Source organism: Acanthochromis polyacanthus, chromosome 9 (genome assembly GCF_021347895.1).
Source record: "Acanthochromis polyacanthus isolate Apoly-LR-REF ecotype Palm Island chromosome 9, KAUST_Apoly_ChrSc, whole genome shotgun sequence".
NCBI classification, from domain to species: domain Eukaryota; kingdom Metazoa; phylum Chordata; class Actinopteri; family Pomacentridae; genus Acanthochromis; species Acanthochromis polyacanthus.
Window position 1 is genome coordinate 2724245 of NC_067121.1, and position 8532 is coordinate 2732776.

Genomic DNA, 8532 nt, shown 5'->3' on the forward strand with positions numbered 1-8532 from the left:
ATTAAAGCAATTCTCCTAAACAATATAATCAGTCACATACAAATATGGCATGCTCTGGTCTTTAATAGTTATTGACTCAAGTTGTGTAGGAACACATGTATTCAGATGTTTAACAAAATAAGAAATAATCATCTCTCTTAAGTCTGACACTTACACCTTAGTTAGGAAAAGTGAGGTAGAGTAGCATTCTTCAAAATAACCTCCCAATTATCAATTATGTAAAAACAGAAATAATGCCTCAAAATATTAAACAAAAAGAAAAAAAGAGAGGTAGCCTATTCTTCAGTGTTCAGTTAGCCCATTCTTCAAAATAATGTGTCTAATGGCAAATGAAAAAAATATAGAAATAATGCCTCAAGTCAACAGTCCTTTTCTCCTTCTTTTTCCTTTTCTTATTAGCTACAGAGACATAAGTCCCAGCTTTGCAGACTGTACATTCTGACTCCCATTTGACACGACCCGGACGAAAACAGGGGTACTTTTTTCGCATTTCATCAGTGAAATGACATTTGCGTTTCGGTATTTTCTTTCGGTTCGAGTGTTCTCTCGCAGTGTGCCTACCTGCCTGTCAGCCTGCGAGGAGTGAGTGTGGAGCGTTCCGGGGTTCGCCTCAAACTCCGCCTCTCAGAGCGTGTTTCCAAAAGAACCATTCAACGTGAATGGTAACCGGCTCATTAATATTTATGTCCGTCGGATTACCAGCCAATCACTAAGCGCGTTCATCAGCCGGCTCATTAATATTTATGTCCGGCTCATTAATATTTATGGTAAGGGAAAGTGCCGTATCCGTCGGCCACGGGCTACGGGTACGGGTCCGTATCTGTAGACACTACCATGATGATAAATACACTGGTCTGTGACGCGCTCAAGCTAGGCAAGATCAAAAACCCGGACATTTGAAGGACTTTATAAACCCCGGCCGGACAGCCCGGACAGCCTCTCAAAAGAGGACATGTCCGGGCAAAAGAGGACGTATGGTCACCCTAATTTATGAAGCCAAAAAAGACCTAGAATTACTCTCTGCGTTGTAAACAACGTTAACAGGCATAACCGGCGTTCATGAATTGGAAACAAAATGGCTCCTATAGATCACGTGACCAAAATTTTTTGGACCCGTCATGTCGATACTCTGATAATATAGGGACTCTAACAGCAGCAGCATCACATGCAGACACTTCTTTATGGACACATGTTGACATGAGACGGCTGGAATTAAAGACATTACAGTTTTTCTCAGTCACTTTGGTACATTTCTCGAATCATCCTTGACATCTGCAAAGCGCAAAACATTAAGTGCATTTCTCAACAGAAAAAAAATAAAAATAAAACTTAAATAAAATAATTTGTTAAAACATTCAAACACCATGGGTGTTTTGAGAACTGGACAGAATCATTTCATGGATGAAGCAAAGCATTTACAACTGTTTCAGAGAAATGAGAAACTGATTTTTGATGTGAACCAGAAACACGATGATGTGAAGATTGAACGAGTGGTTTACAAAAATTCAGTTCTGATCTGAGAGACGAACTAAAGATACTGAGAAAAACTGTAACAAGGCAGAAACAAGCTGCAGACAGAGTTATTGCAAATAAATGTAACAGGTAGAAGAATGACATTATTTATGACAGTGAAATTCCTGCTAAGATATGTACATAGTCTCTGTATGTAGTTTGTCCTGTAATGAGTGGTGGGTTAGCGCCATCTGCTGGTAGCTGTCAAGTCTATAAATGTGACCGGAAACCGGAAGCTTTCAGCAGTCCTGTAACCCGCTGCTGCTGGTAAGACAGATAACCTGTTGATTACTTTCGCAGACGGCTTCAGGGTTTGAAAACATCGCAGCAATACCTTACTGCTTCATGCTCAAAGCAAGAAAATGCCCTACGTGCTTCTTATTTGGTGGCACATCGTGTTGCAAAGCTGAAGAAACCCCACACCATTGCTGAGGCAATGGACATGGTGAGGGAAGTTATGGATCAGCCCGCTGCAGATAAGCTAAAAACCATAGCCCTGTCTAATGATTCTATAAGTAGGAGAATCGAAGACATGTCGCATGATATCACATGACAGACAACGGCCAGACTCCACACAAGTGGTCATTTTGCCATACAAATGGACGAATCGACAGACGTGTCAAGCAGGGCAGTTTTGATTGTTTACGTGAGACATGTGTGGGACGGTGACTTTCAGGAACAGTTTTTATGTACAAGAGATTTACCAACCACTACAACCAGGGAGGAAATCTTTAATTCTGTGAACCTGTACCTGAGCTCCGTGGGGCTCAGCTGGGACATGTGCGTTGGCGTGACAACAGATGGAGCCGCCTCAATGACAGGAAAAAACTCGGTGGTCGTGAGGAGAATACTGGAGAAGGCTCCCAGTGCAACCTGGAACCATTGCTTTTTACACCGTCAGGCCTTGACATCAAAGGACATGGGACAAGTACTCCACGAAACATTGAAAGATGTCATACAAGTGGTAAACTACATCAAGCGGAGTGCAAAGAACAGCCGATGTTTTCAGAAACTGTGCCAAGATCTGGGAAGTGAACATTTGCAAGTGTTGTATCACGCTGAGGTGCGTTGGCTTTCCAGGGGTAAAGTTTTGTCCCGTTTTTATTAACTACGAGCTGAAATTACTGCATTTCTCAGCCAGAACAACTCTCCTCTTGCTGACGTTTTTAGTAGCAAGGGATGGCTTGCACTTGTTGCGTACCTGACTGATATTTTTGAACACTTGAACCAGGGGCGATTCTAGGATCAGAGGTTTAGGGGTGCTAAGCAACCAGAGGTGCCTGGCCAGGCAAGATAAATTTCACTGTTTTGTACATTTTAACGCAATTTCATTCCCACATTTGTCAAAGAAAAGCAACACTTTTTGAAAAAGTCTGTGACTAAACCATCCAATCTGATAAAGGTTATTTAAATGCTGAATCACCGCAAAGGAGGAATGCTCTGGAATCTTTAAAGAAACCTATCACAACCCTAATTTCTTGGAAAAGTGACTAATTTAGATGCAGCAGCTCTTTAACATACACATAAATAGCATGTATGTTTGTGGAGTAAACCAGCCCCTATGCTGAGTACTAAAAACATCAAAAATGGACCTTGGACTTTATTTTTGAATTTTATTTGAAATGCAATGCACAGCATCTCTTTCCCTGGTCTGCTCTCTCACATGTCTCTCCCTGTTCTTCTCCTCCTTGTATAGTGAAATTAAGTAAATAATGAAGCATACAGATAATTAGGAAAATGTAATGAAGACGTCCTGTTTAAATTGAAGTCCACTGATATCTGTTAAGTGTGCTTCTGGAAAGCATTTACTGTGGGGAGAACACATAACCTCCATGACATATATGTAAAATTATATTGTGAATGGATGTTCTTCTTTGTCAGCTTAACAGTTACTGTTTTGCTTGCCACTATTCTCTGTTTGTTTTCTTACCTGGTTCTTCCTGACTTTGCACTCTCTCCTCTCCTTCCCCTTTTTCGTCTCTCCCTCTTTGGACTGACAATCATACACAAATAGATTGTATTCAACTAGATGAAAAATGACATAAATATGAAAAAATACCAATAAGAATATGAATAAATAACATCCTCTCTCTCTCTTTGTAATGTCAATCTAAAGGCAAATAACCAAACAATGTGTTTTATATCTAATAACAGATATAAATACTGATACATTGATCCAACTTACAACATTACTCATGATAGATAAACCATTTCATCTTACACTCTTACCTGATCCTGGCTCTTTAAAAAAAAAAAAAAAACAGTCTTATGTCCATGATGAGGCTGTCTGTCTGCACACACACACAATAGGAGTTATAATGTTAATGAGCATCCAGTCAGTTAGCTAGTCAGTAGCACCTTAGCTTTAATATTAACACATGCACTGACACAACAGCTAGCTTCTCTCAGTCCAGTTCAAACAGACACTGACCACCTGTAACGTTTGCTAGCAAGAAAAAAACGTAAGCTAACTCCTACCTAACAACATAAACAGTAACCTGTGATTAAATGCAGCAAAAACGAGGACTTGTAATGATAATAATGTGTTGGTATTGAGTGGTAGAAGTTAAGAATTGTGCCACGTATCCTGATTTAAACCAGGTACTTGCACTGCTACGAAACATGTCCTTCTGTGGGAGGCAGTGCTTAGCTCTGCAGGTAAAGTGTAAAGGCTCAGAGCCTGAGTTGGGAAAGTTGGACGGGATCAAGCCATTTTTGAGGCAAGAGAGGGGTGCTGTATTTTTGTTGTTAAAACATTACGTATCAACCAAGTGCTGTATGATTTTTGCACTTTTCTGGTTTGTTAAAAAAAACAAGGACATGCAATACAAAAAAATCTCTCAAACTTTAGGGGTGCTAGGATTCAATTTAGGAGTGCTTGAGCACCCCCAAAAATGGGCTAGAAACGCCTATGATTTGTACACTCGCTTTTTGCAAAATACATGGCAGGTCATTTGTGAAAATGGAGTACAGAAGTGGTCCAAGGCAGCTGCCCTCCGGCACACCACACTCTAAATCTTTAGAGTTCGACCAACTGCCATTATAATAAACTTTTTGAGTTCTGCAAGAAAGATAACTCCTAATAAATGAGATGACATTTGGTTTAAAGCTCGTCTTCGGAGTTTGAATCTCAGCGTCTCCCAAAACACTGTTGGTCCCTCCCTCTGATTTTTATTTGTGCACGCGCCCAGTACATGAGAGAAGTGCCCGGAGTGCTGCAGCATCTCACCTGTTTTGCTGTTTTCCACTCTTCTACATTTAGTACATTTAGTAAATAATAAAGGAATTACGTTAGAATTCTGTATTGAGTCTAACTTGTCCTAATACCAAAATAACATGAATCTGCTAGGACGAACGAGTAAAGTTTCAATATGTGATTACACTCGTGTATCCCTCTGGATGACGTTGTTTATCAAACTTAGTGCATTTATGCGTGTATATGTGTTACATTGTTTATTTATTTCTATCTAGAGTTCAGAATTGCATGACTCCTCTGACGAAGAGTATGTCCCAGACGCCCCAACATCTTCCTCCAGAGGTCGGGCATCTAAACGAAGCCGTCAGGCGGGCTATGGAGGCCGTGGTCGGGGAGCGAGGCGAGCACCCCGAGCCAAAAAACGTCCTGCAGTCTCTTGGCCCGACAAGCCGTGGGATTGGTAACTTTTCTGGAAGTTGCTGATCCCTGATGCTCTCTCCTCCACAAGCAAAACAAATGTGTGCGCGGTTGCGTAGTGCGTAGCTCGCCCACCTCTGCATGGGCTTGCTTGCTGTGCGCGTAACCGTTGATTGACAGCATGACAAAGCTGAAGCTCGAACTTGATTGGTCGGCAGCGACCGGCGCTTTTTGGAATAACATGGGGGTCTATGAGAGGAAGGCGGAGCTCAGGAATAAATTTTCATATCGCGTTATTCTAACTTTATATTATAGTATCGAACTAGACTAACACATTTAAGCTTTGTTAAACAATGATACATAAATTGAAAACAAACGGAAACTCTGGACACGAGCTTTAAATCCATAGCATTCCAGTTTACCTGTCAAGAGATTGTGATCAATGACATCGAATGCTGCACTAAAATCCAGCAGCACTGCTCCTGTCATCTTAGAGGTATCCATCTCTTTTAACCAGTCATCAGTCATTTGTGTAAGTGCAGAACATGTAGAGTGGTTGCACCTGTAAGCATATTGATATTTTGTGTATAGACTATTGCAGTCGAAATATTCTTGTATTTGTAAATAGACAATTTTCTCCATCAGTTTACTGAGTACAGGCAGGATGGTAATGGGTCTGCAGTTCTGTCCACTAAGTGCCAGTCTGCCATCTTTAGGTAAGGGAATTATTTTACCTTCTTTCCAGATAGTGGGATAAATACCATGCATTAAACATTTATTGAAGATGTCACATATAAGACCAGAAATGTGGTCCGCTGCAAGACGCAGCACCTTACTGTCCAGCATGTCGGTGCGTGTTGAGCTGTGCTCAGGGAGGGCCTTCAGCATCTTCCTGACCACACTCTCCTCCACACTCTTAAACTGAAAAGTGCAAGTCTTACTGAACATTATGCCATTTCTTATCAATTCAAAAGTACTGGAATCTGTGTTGTTCATATTCTGCCTAAGTACCCTTACCTTATTTATGAAAAAACTATTAAAATAATTAGCTATGTCAAGTGGTTTAGTTAGAAACCTGCCCTCTGACTCCACAAAACAAGCTCCGCCAGTTGCCCTTCTCCCCATTATTTCATTTAATGTTCTCCAAAGGTCTCTGTTATCTTGCTTTGCAATTTTTATTCTATTTCTATAATATTCTTTTTTCATTGTTCTATTCAATTTTGTAACTTTATTCCGCAATTGACAATATTTTAATCTATTCTCAACTGAACCAGACTTTACCAGCATGGATTTGGCCTCGTCTCTTTTGTTCATGAGATCTTTTAAAGACTCATTCAACCATGGAGCAGGTCTAGATTTAACTGTACACTTCCTCATTGGAGCATGATTATCAACAATTTTCATAAAGATGTTCATAAAGATCTGTAAGGAGGCATCTGGCTCAGGAGAAGCATACACCTCTGGTGTTCCTTTGACTTGTATAAAAATCTGACAGTTAGCTGTCCATGTTGATTGGATTTTGTTTTGTTTCCTCAGCAAACGGGCCTGTCTTGTGATATCTGAATTTTTCTTTGTCAAATGTTCGTTGATGTACACATTGGTTCCCCTCAACTTTCTCCCCTGACGGAGCAATGCCATTTTTTGTTTCCTGTTCACAAAGCAAATTACTATAGACGGTTTATCACTTCTGCTTTTCCTAGGGAGAGGATGACAGGCTTCGATGTCACAACTGTTTACAGTTATTCCTTTACTATAAAGGAAGGTAAATGACCTGTTGCTCAGTGGACTCCCCAGCTGCTGCAGCAGCCCATGCATATGATCTGGGTCTGGTCTCCTGCCCACTGATAATCAAGTCCTTTACATGAGTGTGCAGTTCGAGATCTGCCACCCGGGACTCCAATACTGCTATCTTTTTATCTTTTTCAGCATTTTGTATTTGTAGGTCTTTGATCTGTATCATCATGTCCAACAGCAGTTTTTGGTCTTTGGCAATGTTTGAAATTTCTCCAGACATGAAGTTTAGTGACTGCTTTATGTTTTACACCTCCTCCTCCGTACTCATAGACTTTTTTGGAGGCATTATGCTCCGGATCACCTTACATCCACAGACCGATGATATCCACAGGGTAATGAAATCCACAGTAAACTGAATGGTTAGCACTCACGCTACTACTGTGTTAGCTCGGAGCAAGTCACCGTTCAGCTTACTCTCCGCGTTGTCAGTGCCCAGCTCTCAGTGAGGTGTTACCGCAATGAGGTGACAGCATCCGGCACTGCTAGCTGCTAACACCTGGGTGCCGCGGTGCACTGTAGCCGGGCGGCTAGGTAAACATCACGGGGCTTGTAGTGGTGAATTCCACCAGTCGATATGGTAAAAGTAAGTCTGATAAATAAGAAGGCCCAAGACCATTAAAACATTTATAAACTAATAAAAGAACCTTAAAATCGATCCTGAAGCGCACTGGGAGCCAATGCAGCGACTTTAAAACTGGAGTAATATGCTCCCGCCCTCTGGTCCTCGTCAGCACTCATGCGGCTGAATTTTGTAATGGCCTATGTGGTGACAATAGGAGAAATAAATAGCATAAGACCTTTATCTAACCAGCAGAAACTGCAGCACAGCTTCACCTGTTTTCAACATTTCTGATTTTGAAATTTGCAGGAGTGTATCAGCTACTACTAGTAAAACCACTTGCGTGTTGCTTCAAAACATAATAATGTTGGTGTCGGGAGGCAGACACCCTCTCTATTTTAAAGATCAGGCTTAAAACCTTCCTTTTTGACAGATCTTCTAGTTAGGGCTGACTGGGTGACCCTGAGGGGGTCAGCTGGAGTCTCCCTCTTGGACATCCCTTAGTTCTGCCCCCAGTTCTGCTGCTATAGGCCTATAGGCTGCTGGGGGACCTCTCTGGATGCACTGAGCTCTTCTCTATACACCTTTATATTTAATATATAAACCTATACCGTTATTGCATTACACTAACTCTGTTTGTCCCTGTGTCCTTTCTCCGAGTGTCCCTGGTCCCAGAGCTGGATGCTTCAGATCTGTGGTTGATGTTCCACCAGCTGGTCCAGTCTCCATCATGTCCACTGTGGGCTGCTGCTGCTGACCTTCCTCCAGCCCACTGCTTCCAGCTGTCCATTTCCACCAGTCTACTCTGCATCATCCTCACTATACTTGATCTGCTCTTCTACATACTGTTTGAATTTTACTGCCATCTATACATGTAGTAGATTTAATACCAGAGCTGTACACCAGAACAGGAAACTATGGATCAATTTACATGTTAGCTTCTACTTTGTATCGTCTGTCTTATCATGCATCAAAATGTGTTTTATGTTCCCTGTTCCCCTCCCCCTCTTTACCCCTCTTAACCCGCCCAACCAACCAATCAATCAATCAATCA